The sequence below is a fragment of the Xenopus tropicalis genome, chromosome 5 (genome assembly GCF_000004195.4).
Source record: "Xenopus tropicalis strain Nigerian chromosome 5, UCB_Xtro_10.0, whole genome shotgun sequence".
Taxonomy (NCBI): domain Eukaryota; kingdom Metazoa; phylum Chordata; class Amphibia; order Anura; family Pipidae; genus Xenopus; species Xenopus tropicalis.
Window position 1 is genome coordinate 154,621,295 of NC_030681.2, and position 8,308 is coordinate 154,629,602.

At 43.6% G+C, this 8,308-nt stretch overlaps 1 pseudogene; it reads left to right on the plus strand.

Moving 5' to 3' along the window:
• Positions 1-665: 665 nt before the first annotated feature.
• Positions 666-8,067, plus strand: LOC101735134 (annotated as a pseudogene).
• The last annotated feature ends 241 nt before the right edge of the window (positions 8,068-8,308 follow it).

Here is an 8,308-nt window from a genome sequence, read left to right on the forward strand (position 1 = left end):
AAAAAACATTTCAGCACATTACAAGAACGAAAAGCCCACTGCAAACCAAGTGCTCAACTACCTGAAGCAACAAGGGTGGTCAAAGCATGTTCCAAGCGTGGAGGAGATCTAGCTGCACTGGGAAGCTAGGGAATAGCCAAGAAGAGAGGGCAACAATAGAAGAATTCAGAGTTTGATCAGTGGCTAGGACTATCAATAATTGATGAAGTCGACAAAGGGCAAAAGGTGGGGACCCTCAAGCCTTTTCAAAAGGGTGACTATATTTGTCTACCATTACGGGAGGAAAATTAACCATTCCCGTAAAAAGCCGAACCGTAAGCACATGAAGTATTTTGAAAATGCCACCATGCCTCACATTGTTTATAGCAGACAGATATTAATGTGGGTACAGATATCTTATTTGACTATGGAGTCACAAGGAAATCATTTTCCGGAGAGGGGGCAGATCTACCCTGGATTGATGAGTAGTTCCCCTAAGAATACACTTATGGATATGGACTTGGTGCACTTGCATATATATGTAATTTTGGAGCTATTGATGTATGCAGCATAGAACCAATCTTTTAATATTAAACATTACCATTTTCATTAGTATTGAACTGGAGTTTTACCCAATACATTTTAGCTATTAACAGTTCAATTGTTCCGTCTCCTTCAATTGCTAATTGTGTTCCTTTTGTGACTCACTGAAGTTACTAGCTCCTGTAGCTTGCCTTCCTTGTAAATCACAGAAACCGTTCCTTAGATTTTGGCTTCATTTGATTTCATTTGAAAATGGATTCTAAGACACCAAACCGCTACTATCTCGCCTGCAAGTTTTGCCTGAAGATTCAGGACACTTTGCCTGTTCATCTGAGGAGAGCCTGTAAGAAATTGAGCAACTGATGCTGGAAGCAAAAGGGAAGATGTGCTCAATCCTGAAAGGGCTTAGTGTCATTGACTGTAAAGACCTGGACTATAAGGATTCTGATCCTAAGCAATTTATCCAGTTCCTGGAGAAAAATGGCTGCTATGTTAGAGGGAAGCCAGAAAAGTCAGCAAGGTATGTATTGCTCCTGCTATGGCAGTGTCTAGACATGTATGTTCAATTTGTTCTTTACCAATCAATCTTTGTTGCATTACAGCAAAGCCTTAGAAAAAAAGATCTGTCCATTAAATATGGAAAAAAAAACCAAGGTGAATCTCAGTTGGGAAGCAGATGAAGTAGTGGAGACACAGGCACCTTGTAAAGATCTGGACCTGAAAGTATCCATATAATAGTCACCTGTCTACATTGTAACTTGCCCGTTATTCATTGTTTCTGAACTGGTGTATTTATTAATACAGCCCTGTCATGTCACCTAAACAGATGAACCTGAGCCTAGTGAATGCTGAACAAGTGCAGAAACAAAAATCTGAACAGCTGGACCTGTAAGTATAATTTGTATATGTACATCTACTCTACTCATGTCTACATAGTAGTATGTTCTTATTTTAAATGTGAACTTTATGATTAATATAGACCTGGTGAGAGAAGGAGAACAGACCCCATGACTGATGACAATGTTCATGATGATAACGACGACTATGAAGATCAAGAGACTGAGACATGCATAGTTATGCTGTGTCCATGTGTCTATACTACAGAGTCCAAGACCAATTCACATCTCGTCCTGCTTAGGAGAAGAATGATGGCTGCAGGGATGTACAAAAACACTTTTGAATGTGATATTCTTGCTCGGTTCCAAAAATATCTTCAGCATAAATTACAAGTGAGAAAATGGTCACAAGAGGCAAGATTGACACCTGTCTATGTAAACATTTGGTTGTTAACTGTTATTTTTGCTGTTCTCATTTCCTCATAATGATTTCTTATATTACGTCTAATTTTAGGTGGGAAATGTGGCCAGGTTTTTATATTTTGTGGATCCCTCCAAAGCATCCTTACACTTCCTGACACACAGAAGACATTGGACTTTACTGCACTGGAGAAATTGGGGAACACTCATGCAACTATGTTCTCATACCTGAAGCACATCAACAGGTTTGTGCGATCTCAAACACATTGTCTGGCGGATACAATCAAAACGAAGAACATGTTGGAAAGTGTCATTGTTACCTCAGCATGACCTCGACTCTGCAGGGAAGGCTGAGCAAAGGAATTTCCGCCCCAAAAAAAAAGTATGCTTTAGTACCTGTGCATTTATGTTTGCTGCCATCCACTTTCCTGATTTGCACCCCCTATCCACTGCTGGTTCATTTTAAATGTATGTTTCCTATATCTGTTTTTACTGCTTGGCTTTGATCAGTGACTTCCACTATCATACCCCTGGTGTAATCACATTTCCTGGCTCTGTATAAGGGTAAATCGTTATCTGATAACAGGCAATAGGTGTGAATTTGGGTGTATTTGATGTCTAGCCAGTTGGGCCCTCCTCTTAGAACCATGTGACTCTTGAACTATTTCCTTGGGATCAGTATGGGAGCAGCTCGGCAGTATAGCAACTTAAAGTATAGCAAATTTAAGTATACTTTAATGAGTTAGACAGTTGGACAGCAGTTGGAACAGAAGTGAACAATTCCATCTGGGACTCCGCCTGAAAATGACAAAACTCACTTCATTCCTGTTGATCGTATGCATGGTGCTCCCTAAGGCAGTCTCTTCCTTTAACATACACATATCCTCCTCCCTGCTCCCATCTACATACTCCGGCTCCTTTACCCTCTATAATAACTTGCACCTCTGTCCCCCGGTTACTGTCCGTACGCGGAGGCGCAATCATTTCAAATCCTCTGCTCACGTCTTCTCACTACTCTTCCTACTATTGCTGGCTGCAGGGGATGTCTCTCCTACTATTGCTGGCTGCAGGGGATGTCTCTCCTACTATTGCTGGCTGCAGGGGATGTCTCTCCTACTATTGCTGGCTGCAGGGGATGTCTCTCCTACTGTTGCTGGCTGCAGGGGATGTCTCTCCTACTGTTGCTGGCTGCAGGGGATCTCTCTCCTACTGTTGCTGGCTGCAGGGGATCTCTCTCCTACTGTTGCTGGCTGCAGGGGATCTCTCTCCTACTGTTACTGGCTGCAGGGGATGTCTCTTCAAACCCCGGGCCCTGCTCCATACGTACTTATATCTGTCCTCGTCCTTCTGTCCCCATGCCTATAACCTGTCGCTCTGCTGTTTCTAACCTTAAGGTTTCCACTCTTCCCTCCTCCTGCCTTCCGTTTTCGTGTGCCCCCCTTAATGTCCGTTCCTTAACAAAGCTACACTAATCCATGATCTGTTCTGCTCTAAATCATTCCATCTCCTCGCACTAACAGAAACCTGGCTCTTGCAGGATGACACCGCCACTGAAGCAGCGCTCTCTCATGGCGGTCTGTCTTTCTCCCACACCCCCCGGGCCACTGGACGCGGTGGGGGAGTTGGAATTCTCCTCTCCTCCCATTGTCGGTTCGCACCTATTCCTATTCCACCAGCTATTTCTTTTAACTCATTTGAGGTGCATGCACTTCAAATCTTCCATCCTCTCTGTACGAGTGGCTGTCATTTACAGGCCCCCGTCAGCCTCCTCCCCAGCTACCTTCCTCTCTGATTTTGAAACCTGGCTCTCCTTTTTCCTCTCTACTGTCCCTGTCTGATTTTAACAGTGTCCCCTTCCCCTTCTCTGACCATCACCTGGTTACATTTTCTGTCTCTCACTCTCCTTCCCAACCTGCTCCTTCCCAACCTGCTCCTTCCCCCACTGTATTAATTAGAAATACACGTGATGTAGATCTCCCGGCCTTTGCTCGCTCTTTCAGGTCCAGTCTCTCCTCCTTTGATGAGATGTCGGACCCTGATACCCTGGTTAGCAAGTACAACAGTATACTAGCCTCCACCATTGATTCATTTGCACCCCATCAGCCTAAGCGTACTCTGGTGCAAAACCCATGCCCCTGGCTGAATGCGCACACCAAATTCCTACGCTCCTGTACGAGGTCTGCGGAACGTATGTGGAGGAAATCCCGTACGCAAGCAGACTTTATCCATTATAAATTCCTATTGGCCTGCCTCAATTCTGCCCTGTCGAACGCTAAACAGGAATACTATAACACCCTCGTAAACCACAATAAATCCAACCCGCAACGCCTGTTTTCTATTTTCAATACCCTTCTGCGTCCCTCACAGACTCCATTACTTCACCCTATGCACTCTCCCCAGGACTTTGCAGAGTTTTTCATGAACAAAGTGGAGTCCATCCGCAATCAGATTTCCCGCTCTACTAATACAGACCAGCTCCTCCTTCCTCAGCCCCCTGCTGTATGTCTTAACTCTTTTGGTCCCGTAACTGTTCCCGAAGTCTCCCACCTTCTTTTGTCGGCTCCGCTCACCACTTGCCCTCTTGCCCCTATGCCTTCTTCTCTGCTTAAACACTGCATTCCTGAACTCACTCCGGCTCTTACTCACATCTTAAACTCTTCTGACCTCTGGAAGTTTCCCCTCATCCTTCAAACAGGCCTGTGTCAAGCCTATCCTAAAAAAGGCCCTGCTGGACCCCTCCTGTCTCTCTAAATACCGCCCTGTCTCACTTCTACTGCTTGCCTCCAAAATCTTAGAGCGCATTGTCTTCTCCCGTATTACTAACTTTCTTAATGCCCATAATTTATTAGACCCTCTGCATTCTGGTTTTCGGCCTGCGCACTCTACTGAGACAGCGTTGTACAGAGTTACAAACGATCTTCAGGTTGCAAAAGCCAAAGGTCACTTTTCCATACTAATCCTCCTAGATCTATCGGCTGCATTTGATATGGTTGACAACTCCCTCCTGATGCAGATTCTGCATTCCATTGGTCTCCGTAGTCAGGCTGCATCCTGGATCTGTTATCTCTCTAACCGTTCTTTCACTGTCTCCTACGCTAACAAAACCTCATCTCTAGTTCCTCTTAATGTGGGGGTACCCCAAGGCTCTGTACTTGGGCCGTTGTTGTTCTCCCTCTACACGCTGTGTTTGGGAGATCTTATCCGTTCATTTGGCTCCAAATTTATCTGTCAACCCCTTTGTTAACAGTTGAAACTGAGACTCAAATCTCTAACTGCCTCCTGGCTATCTAATTGGATGAACCAACGCCACCTCAAACTGAACCTAACAACTGAACTAATGATCTTTCCGCCTAAGCCTGGTCCTACCCTCCCCTTTTCTATCTCTATTGATGGCACCCTCATCAACCCAGTCGATTCGGCATGTTGTTTGGGGGTGATCTTTGACTCCAGTCTCTCTTTTTCTAACCACAATAACTCCACTGTCAAAACCTGTCACTTTTTCTTACTTAATATTGCCAAAATTCGTCCCTTTCTTTCTACTGCTACAGCTAAGCTGCTCATGCATGCATGCTCTCATCCTGTCACGACTGGACTACTGCAACCTGCTATTAACTGGCCTCCCTAACTCCCATCTTTCCCCCCTACAGTCTATATTAAATAGACAGAATTCTCCTCCTCTCATCCAGAAGAGTTCAAGCCCTTCCCCTGCTAAAGGCCTTATCGTGGCTCCTATTAAACACAGAATATCTTACAAACTTCTTCTCCTAACCTTCAAAGCCATCCATTTCTCTGCTCCTCACTACATCTCTTCCCTTGTGTCTCTGTATGTTCCTGGCCGACTCCTTCGTTCCTCGAAGAGCAATCGCTTGGTTGCGCCCCACACTACTACTGCTGTTTCCCGCCTTAACCCTTTCTGCCCCTCACATTGGGAATGCCCTCCCCGATTTCCTCCGGAGAGAATCCTCTCAGTCTTTTTAAAACCAAACTAAAAGATTCCCTATTGGGGCACTCACCCAGCACCTGATCTGGGAACTGGCACTTATATTGTAGTGTCACCCACTGTGACCTACAGCACTTATATTTGCCTATTTGTATCTGTAAGTTACCCTCCCATATAGATTGTAAGCTCTACGGGGCAGGGACCTCCTTCCTCGTGTCCTTGACTCCTAACTTATTGCAGCTGTATTTATCTATATTTATTGTTATACTTTGTATTTATCTATTATCTTAACCCCATTTGTATTAATGTACTTTACTGTACAGCACTGCGTACATAAGTAGCACTTTATAAATAAAAGATATACATACACACATTTATTTTGGATTTTTGTTTGTTTGTGTGCAGGTTTGGTGTGTAACTTTTACTACCCCTATTTACAGGTACGACTACCTGACATCTGGAAAAAAAGGACCCAGCAGAGGTCAAAAGATTCTTGTAGAGGCAAGGCCAACTTTTGAGCAGCTGATAAAGGCGGCTAAGAGTGGATTTCTTTTGGATAAAGAAAAGTCTATCGTCTAATACTTGGAGGCAAAATATGACTAAGAACCCATGTTGCATGATTCCTCTGCCATGCTTTATGTTTCTAACATTCTGTTAACTTGAACTGTTTGGCATTTTACCAATCCTTGTCTTATTTACCAACAGATCGAAGAATGGTGCAAGAGGATGCCATCTGACTGCAAAACACGTATGGTCATCGGCGTAAAGAACCATAGGACGTCTACGCAGAAAGTCGCTCCTATACTTCTAGAAGATGAGGTATATGTCTGAAATGAACATTTGCAAATGTGGACAGCCTGTTTAGCATTTTTATTCAACTTGACTCTTTTGTATCATTTCTGTGGTTTGATGTTTTCTATAAAATACAGCCATCCTTTTTCAGGAGGGGGACAAGATCGAAGACAATTTTCTTCTCCTCAACCGGGGAACCTATTCACAGTGTGACGAATGACATTGCTCGGCTTTAACAAGTATAGATGAGGGATGCAAATTCCATTTTTTAATAGTTCTTCTCAAACTATAGCCACCAGATGAATACTGGTACAGGCTTACGTTCTAGCCAAGTTTAGTACTGCTTCAATGCCTACATTTCTGAACATAACTTGTCACAGGGCGCAAGTTAAACCTAAGGGACAAATGTAAGAGGCTCGAAGAACCATGGAGACGTACAGTCTCTCACTTTGAATCTGATGCACAGAGGAACATGTTCGCCAGGTTGCTTGGCCATTCAAATGTCACGGCCGAAAGGGCGTACCGGGAGAAGGACTCTTGGAAATATGGTGGAAGCGGCAGAAATTATGAAGAGGGCGATGCATGGCCCCCAGCCTTCAACATCAGGGTCATTTCATAGAGCAGAGCATTTACATGGCTTTCCATATGCAATTTTTCTTAATACAGATAAATTACGATTTATACAAAGGGCAGGGAATAACCACCGGTTTCTTTTTTGTTATCTATTAAATAGGTGTCAACAGGTGACACAGCAGCCACTGCAATAAGAAACATTATACTCTCGTGAGTTGGAGAAAACTTATGAAAAATTCAAAAAGGCCCAACCAGTCACCATCGATGCTAACCCTCCTTGATGAATGTTCAATCCCTGAGTGTCCACGTTTGTATAGGTTACTAAGTAAATATCTAATACTGCTCTCTCTTCCACCCATCCATTCTAGGAATCCAGACGAAGAGCAAAGAGATGTATCCAAGGCACTGGATGGAAGACCAACTTGCCACGGATAAGAGATATTTTGAAAACCTGTAACCCTCCGATATTGAATCAGGTTTCTAAACACGTTCCAAGTGGAATGGGAATGAATCCAGCTGGAGAAAAGATAAGTACACTTATTTACTTCCCTCCAAATCCTAGTCTCTCACAATTCACTCTGACAGTTATATTTGTTATGAAATTTATAAAATGTTTTGTTTTAGGTCTAAAAAGCAGCACAACTTGGATATCAGAATAGCCATAAATTCATCCAGAATAAGTACACCTGTTTTATACTTATTTTCTGACATTAGTATTTAGCATTCTCTCAGCCCTTCATGTTTTTCTAATGAACAATAAGTCAGTTTATATAAATTTGTGACCATTCTGATAACTGCTTTTTTGAAAGCCTAAAAATAATAGATATCAGTGGAGATTGGTGCAATACTTTGGCTTCTGAAGAATTCCTCATGAGAGATCCAGATGAGACACCAGCACCTGAAACCATCAAGAGAGTCAGAAGAGATCAGTTGAACATGGGTCAGTCGGTCCTAAGAGATGGGTGAGCATCGATCGAAAGGGAGTCTGGTTCAGATAACCCGAACCTGGGGGAGTGGCGAGACAGGCGCCCACCCTGAAATGGGTTTGCCCCGAGTAAGGGGCCCGCGCCTTGGAAAGCGCTGCGGTTCCGGCGGCATCCGGTGAGCTTGTGTACTTTTTACATGGAAGATGTGGCGAGGTTCCTGTATTTTATGAACCCACAAGATGCTAAACTTGGCATTTGTAAAAGACCTCCAAAAGGACCAACGAGTTTAACAAAACTGC